Source organism: Pinus tabuliformis, chromosome 7 (genome assembly GCF_031772625.1).
Source record: "Pinus tabuliformis cultivar Carrire ecotype Pingquan chromosome 7, CPIR1, whole genome shotgun sequence".
NCBI lineage: Eukaryota > Viridiplantae > Streptophyta > Pinopsida > Pinales > Pinaceae > Pinus > Pinus tabuliformis.
Window position 1 is genome coordinate 70,153,916 of NC_142293.1, and position 20,825 is coordinate 70,174,740.

Genomic DNA, 20,825 nt, shown 5'->3' on the forward strand with positions numbered 1-20,825 from the left:
AAAATATATATTCTAAATATTAACATTATGTGTTTATGGTGTAAGCAACAACATAAATTTACCCATAAATGTAAAGCTATGGGTGAAACTGTAAAAACAGTTTTTATTGGTAATTTTGAATTTCAAATATTCTAAAATCTATTCAAGTGAAAATAACTCATATTTAAATACCTAATAATAACATGAAACATAATAATTATTTTCTTCGAATGTTGTTCCACGAAATACTCAGTCCTTAATTTATTATACCATCAAATTTTACATTCCACAAGTGTTTATTTTTCGAGTCTTCCCTCACATGACTCCACTGGGAGAAGATGAAGATGATATCTTGTTTTCAATGAGTTTGCCCTTTAATCCCTCTGCAACACTTTCCAAATTACTGTCAGAGGTTCCACCTTTCATTACTTCCATTTTGGCAACATCTCTCAGTCTCTTGGCCACCCTTCTCATCTCCTCCCCTCCCATCAATCTCCTCACGTTTTCTGCTATTTGGGCCCAGTCAATAACCTTATCTATATCATCGTCGCTCCTCAGTCATAGCCTAATCTTCCATTCATCGGCTATGAACTTGCAGTTCGTAAATTGTTCCCCACCTAGAGGGAATCCCAACATGGGGAGGCCTAAGGAAATGCTCTCTAAAGTGGAGTTCCAGCCGCAGTGATTGAAAAACCCACCGATGGATGGATGAGACAACACTTTCAGCTATGAACACCATGGAACGACCGGTCCTTGTTGCTTTGTTTCATTCAGAAAGCTATCCAGCAGCATGGATGAGATTTCGATGCACTCTTTTCCCGGACGTCGAAGCACCCAAATAAAACTGTAATCGCTCTCCTTGAGACCCATTGCTATTTCCTCTATTTGGCTTTCCGACATAGGGAATAGGCTGCCAAACAAGACGTATATGACCAACTTGGGGGGGCTCGCCGTCCAGCCATTGCGTGCAGTCCATCTCTACCCGATAGCTGGTCCCCACAGCGAAGTCGCGAGGATCTGAGAAGTCGAGGTACGCCGAAAGGAGCAATGGCCCCATGAAGTACACTCGTATTTTCTCCCACAGAGCCTCCACCACATGACTTTCTAACCCGTGGAAGGAATTGACTACAACCCAGTCTACTTCTTTGACTGTTTGAAAACAACAAGCAACCACTCCGGTGATTACATTATCTGGGCTTCGTTTTAACCACATGGGAAGATCTGCAAAGCGCAAAGGTGTCACACCTGGAATGTGGAATACCGATTCCTCCCCACCTTACGCTGCAAAACAATATGAAAAAACAACAAATCATTACAACGTTGAGAAAACGGGAGAAATTATCAATTAATTAGGGTTTGAAGATAGACTCTAGTAATGATGAAAAAATCTAAATCTGTGCAGATTGACATAAAAAGAAAAATATTCCAGAGATTTTAAACAACAGTCTCATTGATTGATTCTCTATTGGGATTCACCCAGTGATTAGTAGTAGCAAATTCAAATAAATTATCACCTAAGTATGAATGGCAAATGATGGAAAAGACCGACACATTTTGCGTCCAGAAGGAAATGAACAGCAGGCGCAACTTCTTGGCAAGTGATCTCAAAATGAGATCTTAAATCAATATTAAGGGATTACAAACTCATGTACAGGAATGCCTATATTATTTAGTGCAACGGATAAAAAATATTGTGAATAATATAGATAATGAACAGTTATAAAACATAATAAATGCACACATCAACATGGCAAAATAATCAACGAGTTCACCAGATTTCCTAGCTACGTCTCCTGGTCTAGCTTTTAGTGTCAACCTCTATATTATGTCTTTAAGAGCAGAATATTACAAGTGTGAGCTCAAACAGATTCTCAGCACAATAGTGACAAAACAGCAGGGATTTACTCGAAATCCTCGAGCCTAAAAGAGTGCACAGACTCTCCTTCTTGCTCTCTGTCTTCTGCTTTCTCTTGCTCTCTTCTATGTCTCTGAGCAACTGCCCCCCTCTTTGTGTTGCCATAGAATGGATTTTAAGCCTATCGGCGTTGTCGGTTCAATCCACTTCTTGGGCTCTCTGGCTCCTGGCCGTTGTCCATTAAAATCCCCGTTGAGCATTAAACAATCATTGCAAAATGCTCTAAGGTATGGTGGCCACCTTTTTTCAAACAGAAAGGACCAGCGCGGGTGAAAATCCCCGAAAATACACTTTTCGTTCATACACAACAATACACGGAAATACATTGAAAACCAATGAAAAACCCGACCGCAACATTAAAGTCAGACTTCAAATGATATAAAGTCTGCCCTATAATCCTCTCGGGTCTACCTTTTATTGTTGTCGCAAGCCCACCATTGATCTGCCTTCAATTCGACGATTCGTATCCAACTCGAAACATCAAGTAGTTCGCTTGATCTCCACCGTTGATCCACGATCTTCCAATCCAATGGCTGATAGCCATTTCAGGCAGCCTATGTGCATGTATATTACCCACCCGAAAAAGTGGTTTTCTCTCTCCTACGACGTGCTACGTGTTTGCTAGTGTATGGAATCGGGCGGAGCCTCTCCAACACCACTTACCGCCTGAAGTCTGCCCAAAACACTGCTTACCATGGAACTCAAATCCTTCACTGTTTTATTTCATAGCTCCTTCGGGTCCGTGCATATCGCGTAGTATCCGGGCCATTTCCCTTTATTGTGTTGCGATGCGATAAGTCGCATATCGCATGGTCTTTGGGCCTACGGGTTAAGTCCTCCCCTTGGGAATTTGCAATGCGATAAATGTTATCTTCGTCATTGATCTGCGTGCTCGATCAATGGTCCACATTAAGTGGTTGGATCGCCATCGCAATTCCCATAAGGCTACCTCCGATACACTCCATTGGCCTGCTCCGATGCGATATCATCGATTCAATCCAGTCTATTGATCTGGCCGATCTGACAGCTCTGGTGCAACGAGACTTCATTCTTTGTCTAACTCTTTTTCCGCCATTCCTTCAATGTTTTCCTCTGCAATAGTGTTTTTCAATAGTTAACATATATGAAGACTCAGAATTAGAGGTTTTTTTATTCAAGATTCATTTTGGATCATGCCTTCCCACTGAAAAGCTTTTGGACCACCAAAAGTTGGTTTTTAGGCATCAATCAAGTGAGGATATAACTCCCTCACTTGTTTAACTTCTATCCATCATGCTTTGCTTGGATTTGAACCTTTGAGCCCTACTCTCAGGTACTCAACATCCCCTCGACGCATAGTTCTCACCTTCCTGTCCAGAACTGTGTCTTCCTGTAACTCATTGAGATATTCAGGCAACAGATCCTCAATAGAAGGCAACTGACTTTGCTCTTCAGGATCTTCAATCATTGATGGTTCATACAATCTCAAGTTTTCTGCATTAACGACTGAATAGATCTGCATATAAGCTGGTAAATCAAGGCAAAAAGAATTTTCACCAATTTTATCAAGTATCTTGAAAGGTCCATACCTTATTGGTTTTAGCTTCTTACCTTCACCCTACATTTTGGTCCTTGCTGATGTATAGCTAGACTTGATCACCAACTTGAAAACTATGTTCAACTCGATGCTTGTCATGTCTTGCCTTATACTTGGCTTGACTTCTTTCCAGTTGTTCCTGTACTACCTGGTGAATTTCTTGGATTTGTTCAATGAACTTGGTTGCTTTGTCCACATCACTATGTCCATCAACTGCTATGTCTTTAACAAAGACAAAATCCAAGGGAGACTTTGGTATAAAACCAAAACAAGTCTCAAAAGGAGATCTTTGAGTACAAAATTGCTTGGCACAGTTGTAAGCATGTTGCACATAGCACAAATGCGCATCCCAAAGCTTGGGATGCTTGCTGCAATAGCCTCTGAGCAACTAGATCACTGTCCTGTTGACCACCTCTGTCTAACCATCTGTTTGTGGATGAAATGATGTGTTCTTCTTCAACCTGGTGTCCATCAACTCCCGTAGATTTGACCAAAACTTCCCAACAAATTGAGAATCTCGATGTAACGAATAAAATATATAAATAATATAAATATAATGTAAATAATAATAATCATAATTAATTATTAGTTAAGTAGTAATTAGGTTGAAGAGGCATGTCTAATTGAGACATGACTCTTCGTGAAGAGACACTTGCCTAATATAAAAGCAGGCTTCTCATTCTCATTTATAAATCATTCATTATCATTCTTATTCTTATTCATATATTTAATATATAATATTTGTATCCTCATGGATATCTTGATATTCCAAGTCTTTTGGAGTAATTAATTTATAGAAGGAACTTTGTTCACTTCATTTGGTATCAGAGCAATTCGATCCTCTAGGTTGTTTAACCAGTGCACAAAGCTCATTCTCCAATCTAAGTCTTTGGCTATCGACTCTTCGTCAAATTTATTGTTGTTGTAGTTCAAGCATTTCGCTAAATATTTGGGGTTTCTCCATCTCGCTACCAGGCCTTTGGCTAGATATATATATATAACAAAAATAATAATAAAGATTATTAATTTAAAAAAAAAAAAGATGATATAAAAAAAGAGATTAAAAAAAATATAGGAAAAAAAAATCAAATTCCAAAAAAGAAAAAAAAAAATAAGTGCATAATAAAGACGAGGGAATCTTTCCAAGTATATTTAAACTTTTTATGTGGAGAAGCCCGTGGTTTTAAAAACAACCCATGGTAATTGCCCATGGTATTTTAAAAAGTTAAAAAAAAACAAAACAAAAAAAACAAAAAAACAAAAAAAACAAAAAAACAAAAAACAAAAGGAATACGTTTTACTTTTTACGTGGAGAACATTTTTATCGGAGGTTTTAAAAACAACCCATGGTATTTTAACATCATGACCGTGTCATCTGAAAAGACGTGACCTTTATATTTATTAAGTGGGGTGACATTAAAAATTTATCTAGGGAGTAATTAAGTATAAAAAAAGGGACCAACTTATTATTAAAAAAAAGAAGTGAAACTATTATTATTATAAGATAATAAAGTTATTTTGAAAAGAGGTCTTAATATAAAGAAATACATACGTATATAGAGGGAAACAATATAAAGAGTATTTTTTTAATAAAATGGTATTCAAGTATTTAAAAATCCACATTAAAGGAGAATATTTGAAATATATATAGAAGAAATAAGTGATTTTTTATAATAAAAATAGCTCCTATTGACATATTGTTTACGTAAAAACATCAAGGCCAAAATGGAGACTAGTAATGAAAGGTTTCCTGAAACCTTTAGTAATTGTGTTTACACACTATTTAAAATCAAATGATCACTCGCAAGAAGAGACATCATAATCTCTATCTGTCCTGCTAAAAGAAGTAATTATGCTAGTCCTAAATGTGATAACCAATTGGTGATTCCTGAATCAAATATAGTTGAAACAAATATTTTTTGCAAACAACACAATATAAGCAATTTACACCTAAATATTGGAGATTATACTTTTACCTCACAATTCACCGTGAAAACCTTACGTTTTAACGCTAGTGACATTGTTTTGGGTTTACCTTGGATGGAAACTCTAGGTTCCTTTATTCTAAATACAAAGAAGAAGTTTTTAACATTTTCTTACAAGAAGAAGAAAATAACGCTCCAAGATTTTATACTAAAACCAAATTCAGTAACACCAGAAGATACCTCAGATATTTCAAAAAAGTAATGTCTCAAGAACGTAAAAAGGTATTACAAAATATGCAAAAAGAAATTGACAAAATCAATGTTGACAAAAATGAAGAAGTTTCTCGATTTAAAAACCATAGTAAAAAAATATTAACGCAAATTAAGAAACTTAAGGAGGATAAGAAGTCATTAGAAAACAATGTACAACAATTTATCAAGAAAGAAGCATCGAATGTAGGAATTCAAGTTGATGACAAAACATCAAATAATGATTCAGTAAATGTCACAACTCAGGAAGAAGACAAGCAAGTTGAAGAAAAGACGCGCTTCGATGTTGCAGTTCAGACAATGAACTTCCCAAGTGAATGTTCCATAACCAACACAACAACAACCTTGCCAGAAGAAAATAAAAAAATTGTCACATGCCCAATAACGAAAATTCAAACCAAAAAGGTTCCCTATCGACATCCGAATCATGAGAGTAGACAATTCAATCAAGCTACGTATATGTACCATTCAGAACCAAAACAACAAATCGATGTTCCAGATAATAGTGATGTAACTTCAATTTAGTCTTGTGATGATAAGTCGTTACAAAATTCCAGTGATCAGAATGCTATACAGAAGATAAATCTCGGATGGTCTGATCCCTTCTCGGTGTGACAATTTTGTTTGTCACTTAGAAGATCATATCGGCTTGTATCAACGAAGATGATTGTTCCAAGAAAAGAAAGTCATTCGAAGCCGACAAAGAGATCAAGCCTTTTCATTGACAAGCTTTGAGGACAAAGCTTTTTGTGGAAGGAGGCAATGTAATGAATAAAATATATAAATAATATAAATATAATGTAAATGATAATAATCATAATTAATTATTAGCTAAGTAGTAATTAGGTTGAAGAGGCATGTCTAATTCAGACATGACTCTTCGTGAAGAGACACTTGCTTGATATAAAAGCAAGCCTATCGTTCTCATTTGTAAATCATTAATTATCATTCTTATTCATTTTAATATAATATTTATATCTTTAATGGATAATTTGATATTCCAAATCTTTTGGAGTAATTAATTTATAAAAGGAACTTTGTTCGCTTCACTCGATCAGATACAATAGAAGTGGGTAACCCAAAATGAACCCATACATTCTGAAAGAACAACTTTTCTATTTGTTTAGTTGTAACATGCTTATTATAGGGTATCAAAATACACATTTTACTGAACCTATCCACAACAACATACAAATAATCATGACCTTTTCTAGATTTTGGCAATCCCCCAACAAAATCCATGGAAACACTTTCCCAAGGACAAGAAGGAATTGGAATTGGAGTGTACAAGCCTAATTTTCTATTACTGGGATTGCTTATAGCACACATAGTACACCCTTTGATATATCTAGAAATTGTCTCATGCATTCTTGGCCAATAACAGAACCTTTGCAATTGTGAAACTGTTTACTTACACCAAAATGACATGATATGAGAGAAGTGTGTGCTTCTCGGATTATGTTAACTCTTTCAGTTTGTGAAATGCATAACTTTCCCAAATGATATAAGAGTTGGTCCTTTACATAATAATCCAATTCTTCTACTTGATTGCCATGACTTAAAGTTTCATATACATCTTTTAAATCTACATCTGGAGCATATTGTTCAATGTAACTTTCATGCATTACTGAGTTATGCTTAAGTATAGTAGATGCATTTATGATTGGTCTTGATAACATGTCTACAACCATTGTGTATGCCCTTATTATATTTGATGAAAAGATGAAACTACTGTAGAAAACCCATCCACCTATAATGTCTTGATTGCTACAATTTAGTTTGTGAATGCAAATATTGAAGTGGTTGATGATTTGTATGTATGACTGTTTCTTTACCCATTAGGTAATGTTTCCACTTTTTCACACTTTGTACTAATGCATACAATTCTTTATCATTTGTGGTATAATTAACTACTGCAGAAGTAAATGTCTCAGAATGATAGCATATGGGTTTTCCGTGTTGCATCAACACTGCTCCCATGGCATAGGCACTGGAATCTGTCTCAATCTCAAATGGATGTTGAAGATCTGGTAGTGTTAGTACTGGTGTTGTACTAATTTTCTATTTTAAGGTGTTGAAGGCTTTCTGTTGTTTGCCTCCCCACTGGAACACCTGTTTCAATCCTGTTAAAGCATGTAATGGAGCTGCAATCAATGAAAAGTTAGCAATAAACTTTCTCTAGTATTGTGTTGCCCATAGGAAACTCCTAACCTTTGTAGCAGATTTGGGTTTAGGCTAGTTCACAATGACTTCAACCTTAGAGGGATCTATCTTCAATTCACCACCCCCTACAATATAACCCAAATAATTTAAATATTTTCTGCCAAATTCACATTTTGACAGTTTTACATAGAAATTTTCTCTTTTTAAAACATCTAAAGTATGCTTTACATGCTTCACATGGTCTTCCCCTGTCTTACTAAAAACAAGAATGTCATCTAAATAAACAATTACAAAATCATCAATAAATGGTCTGAGTACATCATTCATGACTCTCATAAATGTAGCAGGAGCATTAGTTAAGCCAAAAGGCATAACCAACCATTCATACAGTCCTTGCTTTGTCTTGAAAGCAGTCTTCCATGCATCTTGTTCTGCAACTCTGACCTGATGATAACCACTTCGCAAGTCTAACTTAGAAAAGTAAACTGATTCTTTCAATTGATCTAATAAATCATCAATACGAGGAAGAGGATAACGATTCTTGATCGTTATTTTATTTAGTGTTCTATAATCAATGCACATTCTCCACGAACCATCTTTCTTTCTCACCAGCACGATTGGAGATCCACATGGTGATGTGCTTGGTCATATAAACCCTTTATCGAGCAACTCTTGTACCTGCTTCTTTATCTCTGCATTCTCTAAAGCTGATAACCTGTACATTCCAATCTTAGGTAATGGAGCATCTTACTACAAATAAATATGATGTACTATTTCTCGCTTGGGTCGCAAACCTTTTGGTTCTTGAAATAGAACATCATACTTTGAAACAACTTTAACTAAATCAGCTTTCTGTTTAGAATCACAGCCTTCAAATGCATTGGATTTTTCAGGATCCTTTACCTTTACAACCATTAATAAAAATTGCTTACTTGAATTCACAATTCTTTTCATCTGTCCTGAATTTATGGGAGAATAGTTACCTTTGAGTTTATGAGCTCTTACAATATAGTCTATTCCATATTTAGTGAGTTGATACTTATTTTCAGCTCTATAGAAAATAGCTTTCCTATCATACAAGTATGGACTTCCCAAAACAATACCACATATATCCAATGGAACCATATCTAATTCAACCTCATCTACAAATGTTGATACAATAGCAAACCTAAGTTTACATTGTCTCGTTACTTGTAGCTTTGTTTTATCATACCCCCAAACTAATGGATATGGCTTCTCATGAGGTTTTGTTTGTAATCCCAACTGCTTTACAATTGTTTCAAAAATCAAATTTACTTGTGATCCACTATCAAACAAAGTATCAATCTTATTGTTCTTGGAAATCACTCTAATACGAAAAAGCTCATTTCTTTCCCTCTCATTACTTTCATTATCAACAGATTGTGCAGAATTACTTGTGGATGCTTCAGAATCTTCACCTTTAATTCTTATGGCTGTAACTATTGTTTCATTGCCTGAATCCGATCCCAAGTTCTGCTAAATAGTAGCAGCATTCTTTTTCTTCTTTCCACCGAACTTCTTAGGTCTCCGTTTGGGATGCAAAAAACAGCAGTGTGCCTCATCGTGTCCTTCTTTCTTGCAATGAGTGCATGAAGGTTTATCCTTCTTTACAATGTTTTCTTTCCTCTCGTTTCATTTCAGTTTCTTCTTTTCCTTACTCTTGCTTACAGAATATTTAGATGATCCCCCAACCTCTAGGTTTACATTATTACCTCTAGCTTCTAGATGTGTGGCTTGAACTAATACATCATCTAAGCTAGTGGGATTAAACATGAGAATAGTATGCTTTAAATAGCTATGAAGACCACCTATATACTTCAATAAAGTCTCAGGTGAATCTAATGATATGCCTAGAGTTAAAGCTCTCTTTCTGAATTCCTAAGTATAATTCTGTACACTCTAACCTTTCAACTAACAAAGAGTTTGCCAACTCATCATTGCCTACTGCATGTAAGCTAAAGGATAGAATTGCTTTTTGATAGCAAAAACAAATTCATTCCAGGTAGAAATTATTTTACCATGTTTTTGCAGATCAACTTGTGTCTTGCCTTCCCACCATACTAGTGCAGTTCCTCCAAGTCGAAGGCTAGCTAGCTAAATCTTCTTCCTTTCTGAATCAACATTTTGTACCATGCAATATACATCAATTTGTCTTATCCAGTTATCTAGCTTTTCTGCATTGAGTTCTCCATCAAAAATTGGCTAATCAAACTTCACATCTAATTTGATTAAGGAATTTTTCTTCTTCTTCTTAGAAGAGCTAGAAGATGATGAAGATGATGAAGGTGATGATGGAGGAGATGGTGGAGGAGGCATTTCCCCTTTTCCTTTTCCTTTTGGAGGGGCAACTAGAAAAGGTTCCTCTGCTCCTTTGTCTGGTTTAGGTGTTGAAGTTATTTCACCTCGACCCTTCTTAAATTCCAGATACATCTCTTCCACCATGACTTGGAGTGCCTTAAAACCTTCCATAAATTGAGATTATGATCGCAATGGAGTTTCTTTTGCCATTCTGCTCTGAGAATAGACTCTTCCAATCTGTGGATTAGCCTCAACAAGTTCTCCTTCTCCTAGTCCAAGCTTTAATCTAGTTAACATTAAAAATCCAGCACAAGTTTGTCTAACTTTAACAACACCAAATGCTCTGATACCACTTGATCTGAAAATGAGATCTTAAATCAATATTTAGGTATTACAGATTCATGTGAAGGAATTCCTATATTATTTAGTGTGACGGATCGAAAAGATTGTGAATAATATAGATAATGAACAGTTATAAAACATAATAAACACACACATCAACACATCAAAATAATCAAGGAGTTCACCAGAATTCTTGGATACGTCTCCTGGTCCAGCTTTTAGTGTCAACCTTTATATTATGTCTTTAAGAGCAAAATATTACATGTGTGAGCTCAAACAGAGTCTCAGCACAATAGTGACAAAACAACAGGGATTTACTCGAAATCCTCGAGCCTAAAAGAGTGCACAAACTCTCCCTCTTACTCTCTGTCTTCTGCTTTCTCTTGCTCTCTTCTCTGTCTCTGAGCAACTTCCCCCCTCTGTACTGCCATAGAATCACTTTTAAGCCTATCGGCATTGTCGGTTCAATCCCCTTCTCGGGCTCTCTAGCTCCCGGCCACTGTCCGTTCAAATCCCTGTTGAGCATTGAACAATCAGTGCAAAATGCTCTAAGGTATGGTGGCCACCTATTTTCAAACAGAAAGCACCAGCGCGTGTGAAAATCCCTGAAAATACACTTTTCATTCATACACAACAAGACACAGAAATACATTGAAAACCAATGAAAAACCCGACTGCAACATTAAAGCCAGACTTCAAATGATATAAAGTCTGCCCTATAATTGTCTCGAGTCCACCTTTTATTGCTGTCATAAGCCCACCGTTGATCTGCCTTCAATCCGACGGTTCGTATCCAACCCAAAACATCAAGTAGTCTGCTCGATCTCCACCGTTGATCCACGGTCTTCCAATCCAATGGCTGACAGCCATTTTGGGCGGCCTATGTGCACGGAGATTACCCTCGCAAAAAAGCAGTTTTCTCTCTCCTGCGGCATGCTACATGTCGGCCAATGTATGGAAGCAGGCGGAGCCTCTCCAATACCACTTACCACCTGAAGTCTACCCAAAACACCGCTTACCACAGAACTCAAATCCTTCGCTGTTTTATTTCATAGCTCCTTCGGGTCTGTGCATATCACGTAGTCTTTGGGTCATTTCCCTTTGTTGTGTTGCGATGTGATAAGTCGCATATTGCATGGTCTTCGGGCCTGCGGGTTAAGTCCACCCCTTGGGAATTTGCTATACAATAAACGTTATCTCCACCGTTGATCTGCACGCTCGATCAAAAATCCACGTTAAGTCGTTGGATCACAATCATAATTCCCATAAGGCTGCCTCCGATACACTCCGCTGGCCTGCTCCGATGCGATATCACCGATTCAATCCGATCCATTGATCTGGCCGATCCGAAGGGTCCAGTGTAATGAGACTTCATTCTTTGTTTAACTCTGTTTTCCGCCATTCCTTCAATGTTTTCCTTTGCGATAGTATTTTCCGAAAGTTAACATCTATGAAGACTTAGTCTTAGAGTTTTTTATTCAAGATCCATTTTGGATCAACAAGAGGCACTGCCCAGCTGAGGAAAGTATCGGTGACAATGCAGGAGACGAGGGTTGCACTAGATTCATTGAGATTATTTATGAGTTCCTCCACGTGGCTTTCCATAGTATCCAGTGATTGAGCAAACCTCTGGAGCTTGTTCCATCTCTCGAACTCGTCGGGCAGGAAATTAGGTATTGCCATCAGTTGAATGTCGAGGCCAAGATTCCAAGAGTGGGAAAATGCATCCAGACCGGTGTCGGTATCACTGTGAGTGATGATGTTGTGCCATGATTGTGTGAGGACAAATGTGATGGCCATACCCTTAGAGGTGAGCTTATTTGAGAGCTGCATCATCGGGTTGATGTGGCCTTGCCCAGGCATCAGAACAACTACGACATGAATCCCAATTTTCCTTAACACTCATCCATATCTGTTGACAACAATTTCCCCTTTCGTTTCATTTCAATGTTCATTGTTTTATAATGTCTCATAGAGCCGTGCTAAGCAGAGATTCATCGCATAGCAGTGTCAAAGAGGGATTTCTACCTGCTCTATTATTTCAGAGTATTACATCACATTTTTCCTCTAAAATATTTTGCATGTGCCCAAGACTTTCATATTTTTCCAATAAAATATTTTGCATGTGCCCAAGACTCAAATTTTTCTATAATAAAATATTTTGAATGTGCCCAAGACTATCATATTTTCCCTTTTTCATCGATGGACAGTTTAACCCACCCAATCACCTACCCACCCAGCCATTAATCGAACATCCTATTCTCAAAAATTCTTATTGGATTTCGGGTAAATTCCACTGAAAAATGTAACAAGTAAAAATAAAAGAACATTATGTTAAAAACAAGTTACACAGTAGCAATAGCAAGTACTCGCTGCCAAATTTAAATATCTAAATTAGATATACTTAAATTAAATTTAAATATTATATAAATTTGGCAAAATAGAAATCAAAAGGCGAAAAAAACAGAGAAACCAAAAAAAAAATTGAAAAACAAGAGATCAGAAGATTACATAATCAAGTTATGCAATTTGTAAATTCAAAGATTTTGATAATGAAATTGTTAATTATTTTCCCTTTATTAATATACCTCATTTTATGTTTTTCTTTTAAATACAAATTTTGGTTTTTGTCATAAAATTTAAATTACCTAACATAAAAAGCTTAATGCCAAATGCTAATATCTTACTAATGTGTATTGAGACAATATCTCAAGTATGGAAAAAGAATATTAAGGATTTAGAGGACTTGAACCATCCACCAAAATTTAGGAGGAAGGTGTTTAGAATAAAGTTGAAGGATTTACTTGTGCAGATCTCAAGTATGGAAAAAGAATATTGAGGATTTAGAGGAATTGAACCATCCACCAAAATCTAGGAGGAAGGTGTTTAGAATAAAGTTAAAGGGTTTAATTGTGCACCAAATATCATTACATTATCTACAAAATAGAGACAAAATAGAGATGGTATATAATACCAAAAAAATGGACAAAGAGAAGCCTTTGTGCTTCCCCAATATCTTTAATGAATTAGTAATCGTGTAATTTATCTTTGGTCAAAGGATATTGGCTTGAGTAGGTTGGTCAATAGTTTGTTTTCTGAGCTACATGGGTCCAAGTCTCTGGAGACATGTTGTGATTAGTTTGTTAATGGTATATATGAAATATTTGTATCTAGTATAATAGTGGCAGATCAAAGTCATGATTCTCCTCCAAAAATTCTCATTTCAATTTTTTTTTAAATTAAATAATTTATTTTACAATCAAATTTACATTTTTATTATAAATTCTAAATATAAATAAAATTAGTTTAAAAAAAAATAAAAATTAATTTTAGTATGAATTATTAACATTTTTATTTTAAATTGGTTTTTGTTTGAAATATGGGAGAGATGGCGCACTGAGGAACTAGGGTTCCTGACAGACCCTTCCACAGCGCACAGTCTGAGCACATAGCTTTACAAGCCCAAACAAAATTTGTCAGGACTGACTCTGTGACTCTAAATGCAGAGGACAATGAACAGTCCACTGGGGGAGGCATCAACACCTCCCCCCAAAAATTACAACAATGAAAACCCAACTGAGAGCAGAACTAAGACTGCAGAGAAGGCCGAGGCACAGCCTGTGCAGCAGCCAGAGAAGAATGAACAAGAAGATCTGGAATACGAGAAGTTGGAAAAACCAGCAACATCAGGCACACCAAAGAAAGCTTCATCGCCCACATGCAAGCTCATCGCCATGGAAAGGCATAAGATCGAGTTGCCTAGCCACAGGATCAATGCGCAAATACAATATATGAAAGACCATGCCCTGATTGGCAAATTTATAGGTTTTTGGCCAACTGAAAAAGCCCTGCAAGGCTGGATCACCTCGAAATGGAAGCCCAAAGGTCATGTAACTCTACAGCTGGGCCCTAAGGGCTTCTTCACAGCCACTTTCAACTGCCTTGAAGACCGGAACTGGGTCCTGGATGGAGGACCTTACTTCTTCAACGCAGCGGGTCTTTATCTACGAGACTGGGTTGAAAGATTCAACCCCGATAAGGAAGACTTCAGCTGGGCGCCAGTATGGATTCACTTGTACTCACTTCCACTGGAATACTAGGATGAGGATTCACTAACAGCCATTGGAAATGGACTAGGTGAGTTCATAAAGGCAGTAGAGGAAACTAAGCTTCGAAGATACACATCCTACGCACGGATCTGCGTTTACATGAAGTTGGGCCACGCACTACTGGACACGGTAAGTCTTCTTCACAATGACTTTGAATGGATTCAACCCCTTGACTATGAACATGTACCCTTCCATTGCAGGAGATGCCATGCCCACGGTCACCTCTTTCGTGACTGTCCCTTAAACATGACGCCCAAAACCACAGAAACCGGAAACAAGTCTGATCCAGAAGGCTTTACCAAGGTTACCAGCAGGAAAAGGCATAACAAAAAACCTCCCTCAGCACCCAAAAACGCTGCTCCATCCTCTACTTTTCCATCCTCCAGCAACAGCTTTGACATCCTGACAAATCTAGAACAGCCCGAATCAGATACGCCTATGCAAGCAAACCCAAGCTCTATTCCATCCACCCCTCTGTCCCCCACTCTCATCCAAGCTAACACCAGTCATCCCTCGAAAGCTATCTCCTCTGAAAATCCGGCCTCAGATTCACAACCCGACACCAACCCTGTTAATTACAAAGCCCTATGGTCTGATAAAAGTATGGACATCGATGATACTCCAGCAGAACCCTCTCAGCCACCAATCCACCAGGAAGGAGAAAGTCAGCAAAGCTTAATGGAAGAAGAACCAGAAAGCTTTGATCTCGGGGAAATAGACATTTTCAGTCTAGAGCAAGCCTGCAAAAGGAAAGAGTTCGACACAATACCGGAAAGACAACTGGAAAATTTGGAAGTAGTGCTCACAAGAGTGCATCAGCACAATACTTTGGGCATACAGCAAGGAGGCAAATGGGATGGGAAACATATCATTAAATATGGGAAGAAAAGAGGTAGAAAGACAGATCTACAACGTACCATATTAATTGGGGAAATGCTAGTGGAGTCGGGAAGATGCTCCAAGTTGACCAAATATTACCGATCCTTACCTACTAGTCAACCATGAAGCTCATCTCATGGAATGTAAGAGGACTGAATGGTCCCAGGAAGTACAGAATGTTGAAGAACATGATCCAGCAGGAACAACCATACATTATATTCATGCAAGAAACAAAATGCAGCACTAGTACCTTAGAATCCATCTTATCCAAAGCCTGGGCAGGATGTCAAACAGCAACAGTCGACGCAACCAGTGCTTCAGGAGGATTAGCCATAGCATGGAATTCTCAGCATTTATCCTTAACAAATTTCCATGCTTCACACTATTTCATTCAAGCAATATTCCACCTTATCGACACCAACATACATGGACACTTAACCAATGTTTACTTCCCTTAGGAAAGTACACAAAAAATAAAGCAATTAGAAACATTGAAGATCCTTAACGCTCCAAGAGCTTATCCACTTTGGATAACGGGAGGAGACTTCAACATGATCACACGGCTGGAGGAAAAACTGGGAGGCAGACGAAAGCTGGACAAAGAAAGCAATGACTTCAAAGATTACATTCAACACAATAGTCTAATGGACTTACCTTTTGACAACGACATCTTTACTTGGAACAACAAAAGAGTCGGCACTCAGCAAATAGCATCCAGGTTGGACAGATTTCTAATTTCAAACAATTTTGTTCATCTTGGTGGTGATATAAGTGCCTCTATCTTACCCTTAGTTGGCTCGAATCACTAGCCCATTTCTCTACAATGGAAAAATCCCGGAAACTCCAACAGAAAACCATTCAAGTTTGAAGCTTTCTGGCTTACTCACCCTGAGTTCAATACTGTGGTCAAATCAGCATGGGAAAGTTTCATTCCCAACGGAGGCTCACTTATGTACCAATTCCAGCAAAGACTCAAACATATCAAAAAACAAATCAAAATCTAGAACTATACCACCTTTGGCAACATCTTTCAAGAGAAAAAAGCGCTTGAGGAGTGCATGACAAAGCTACAGCAGAATATCATCCTAGAAGGTCGAACAGAGGAGTATGCCAAGCAGGAACAAAGACTACTAACACAACTAGATGAAAGAGGCAAACAAGAGGAACTGCTATGGAGACAGAAGTCAAGAATCAGATGGCTAAGAGAAGGGGAATGAAACACCAAGTTTTTCCATCGTACAACTATACAAAGAAGAATGAACAATACAATTTCACACATTCAAAACTCTCAGGGAGACAAATTGGAAAAACAGGAAGACATAGAGAAAGAGCTTATAAATCACTTCAAAACTATTCATCAAGAGCAGCCCACAGACAGACAGAGTGCCATCAATGATATTCTTCAGCATATCCCTAAACTCATCACAGAGGAGCATAATCAATTATTGCTAAGGCCAGTCACAATCATGGAGGTCGAAGAGGCTTCCAATCAACTAAAGGCTAGGAAGGCGCCAAGACCTGATGGCTTCACGTCCAACTTTTACCATCACTTTTGGGATCTAATTAAAGCAGATGTTTGGAACGTGGTTGAGGAATCAAGAGCAATGCATTGGTTACTCCCCTCACTCAATACAACTTTCATCGCTCTTATTCCCAAAGTTGCGCAACCAAGCACTCCAGAGAAGTTTAGGCCTATTTCCCTATGCAATGTTATCTACAAAATTATCTTGAAAGTCATAGCCAATTGCCTCAAACTGCTCCTCCCTCTTCTCATCTCACCAGAGCAATCTGGTTATGTAGAAGGCCGTCAAATTTTGGATGGTATTATTCTGACCCATGAAACCATTCATTCTCTCAAGAAGAACAAACAAGCAGGCATGTTGTTGAAAATCGACCTTTCCAAAGCCTTTGATAAACTCAGTTGGACCTACATAAAACAACTGCTAACAGCCTTTGGATTTAGCCCGACCTGGGTCAGATGGATGATGACACTCATATCCTCCCCACTCTGCTTTGTCCTTGTCAATGGGATCCCCTCTAAACCGTATCACCCTTCTAGAGGAATACGTCAAGGTGACCCTCTGTCCCCTTTTCTTTTCATTATTATGGCTGAGGGTCTAGGCCGTATCATAAAGCATGTCGTTCAGTCCCATGATCTCAGAGGACTCTCTATCCATGGATCCCCTGCTATCACCCATCAATAATTTGTTGATGACAATATGCTCTTTGGTCATCCTTCTGTACATGAAGCCAGAACCTTTAAAGCACTTTTAGACACATTCTCAGAAGCTTCTGGCACCACCATCAACACCTCCAAATCTCATATTTTTTTTCTTCCATACTCCTATTCCCACCCAAATAATCATTACTCGAATCATTGGATTCTCTCAAGCCAACTTCCGTCTCAGTATTTAGGCACCCCCTTAATAGATTCAGCCTTAAAGCATGCTTCCTGGCATCAACTCATAGAGAAAATGGAAAGTCGACTCCTATCTTGGACATATAGAACTCTCAACATGGCAAGCAGATTAGTCCTGATAAAGGCAGTTCTACAATCAATGCCCCTCTATCTGTTCTCAGTGCTTGCTGCGCCGAAATGGGTACTGAAAAGAATTCGAAATTTGCAACGCAATTTCTTATGGGGCTCCATAGGACAAAACAGAAAATGGGCTCTAGTCAAATGGGATAAAGTCTGCAGGCCTAAAAGACAGGGAGGCCTAGGCTTACGTGATCCTCAACACAACAACACTTTGATGGGAGCACAGATTTGGTGGCAATGGGTTTCCTGTCCACAGAAGCTATGGGCGCAATTATGGACAGCAAAGTATGCAAATAATCGACCACAACAAGAACTAATCAGGATCACCACCACGCTTACAGGATCCCTAATCTAGAATGCGGCCAAGCAACACAAAGAGGTCATCTATCAGCATAGCTTCTGGGAGATAAGGAATGGAAGGACGACCCGTTTCTGGACAGACTCCTGGCAACAAAGACCCAAAATTGAAGTATTCTTACCAGACACAAATTATCATGGAAACAACATTAACCAAGCAGACAATGTTGCACACTTCTGGACTCCTAGCATTATACAGGGATTCAGACAATGGAAACCGGTGAGGCAAATAGCACAACAAGAAATGGAAGCTCATAACATGGAGCTACACAAAGAGCTCACTAGTAGAAGAATCAGAGTCCATACAGGAAGCGATGTTCTAAGATGGGGTTATACACCGAAAGGCACATACACCACCAAAGAAGCTTACCAAATAATGTGCCAAACTCAGGAACCAATAGATCCTGCCTGGCAGCGTATATGGACTACGGGGATCTGGCCCAAAGTCTCTACTTTTATCTGGCTGTTGTATCATCAAAGAATTCTCACATGGGATAACTTAATTAAAAGAGGATTTCATGGTCCTTCTTACTGTCCCAACTGTCAAAATAATGAAGAAACTATTCAGCACCTCATGGACTCCTACCACATGGCCAATCAACTCTGGGAAAAGCTCACTTTCAGATGCCAGAGACCATGCAGACTTCTTGGGGATATAAGAGGCACCATTTGCAACTGGACTCTAGAGCTGTATAACAGCAAAATTCTGAACAAGTTATGGACAATCTTTCCAGGTCTCCTTCTATGGACAATCTGGAAGGAAAGAAATAAATGAATTTTCAAAAATCACAAAAATTCCTTAGAAATCATAAGGACTAACCTATGTCACAACATCAAGGAAACTCTTGCATTGCATCAATGGACAACGGAGGACTTTCCGACCCAGCCACAGGAATTAAGCATATGGGCTCACTGGAACCTATAGCTCCCACAAGCACTATTGAATGCCAATAGAACCAACATCACAACCAGGCAACTTTCACACTAGTCACCCCCCCCACCAACATGAGTGATTAAGTTAAATTTTGATGGTGCCTCCAAGGGCAATCCAGGCAAAGCAGGAAATGGAGGTATATTTAGAAATCATGAGGGCCAACCTTTATTATCTTTTTTTGGCTCCATTGGATGAGACACAAACAACTCTGCCGAACTAGAAGGCCTGTGGCAAGGTATGAAGCTAGCTAACCAACATAACTTTTATCCCATCCTTATAGAAGGGGACACTCAAATCCTCATCAATATGGCCATTCAAATACAACAAGGAAACACGCCTTCACGAGTTGCCAACAGCTGGAGATTAATGACCAGGCTTGAAACAATAAAGAAATGAATAAAAGACAAGAGAGCAATAACTTTTATTCATGTCAAAAGGGACAGTAACAAAGTTGCTGATCTTTTAGCAAACATTGGGACAGATCAGGACCAGACCTTACGCTATGGTCTTCTCGACATCATAGATGACCAAAATCAACTGCAAATTTGCACTGACCTGGTGCATCAGGAAGCTCAATCCCCAGATGCGGGTGTTCATTAACGTGTTTACGATGATGAGACAGGATGACGGCGGACGGGGTGGCCACATGGCCCTCTGCAACCATCCCAAGATCAAAGTAAATGATACTCAGGGCACCTCGCAGGTGGCATTAAATGCCTGCTACAGTCGAGGCAGAGCCATTCCTTGTTTAACCATGGCACCAGAAAACATTCCAGTCATTCTGCCCCTGTTTCACTGTGCTTGCCCTCTGCAGGCGGAAGAGCCAACTGAGAGAACCAGCACAGGGCGCCGCTGCTGGATTGTGTGCTACCTTGACTTGGGCAATGGTTACCACCATTCCCATTCAAACCTCTGCAACTCGCCTTTTGTCCTCCAGCATTCTGTAACCTCTGCGCAAAATTCCTCTGTCTATTCTCCTTCTGCTTCCCCTGACTCTTTCTCTGCTCCTACTTCCACCATGGTTCGCCACCGCATGCGTAGCAGATGTGGTGGCACGCAAGGAGGCAGCTCTCGCTCCCCAGCTCTGCATCGACGTAATTCGGTTTCCCCGGCTTCCTCTACTGAAAATCCCCAGTATCCGAATACCAGAAGTGGTCGCGGCAGAGCAGGTCTCCACAGCTCTAGTCACGAAGAGGCGGTTGTTCGCACTGCACCCTTTCCTCTGCCTCTGCACCAAGTCCCTCACACGACGCAGTTCCGGTTCTGCAGCGCTCTGAACTGCCCGGTCATTGTTGCCACCGTCTCCATCTCCATCACAGAAGAGACTGAGCAGCACATTCCCATGACATTTTCCATGGAGGAGACGCACAGAGCTGGTCCTAGCCGGAACAGAGGCAATGACAAAGAACAAGGTGGTAATGGTGGTTGGAACAGACAGCATGGGAAGGCCACTGCTGGCAGCTTGCATGATGACTTGGGCCTTCAAAGTGACACGCAGGCCGTGGAAAGACGCATGGA

General features: G+C 39.0%; 1 pseudogene; it reads right to left on the bottom strand.

Annotated features, from left to right (window-relative positions):
- Positions 1–294: 294 nt before the first annotated feature.
- On the bottom strand, positions 295–12,733 carry LOC149245254 (UDP-glycosyltransferase 86A1-like; annotated as a pseudogene).
- Positions 12,734–20,825: the final 8,092 nt, after the last annotated feature.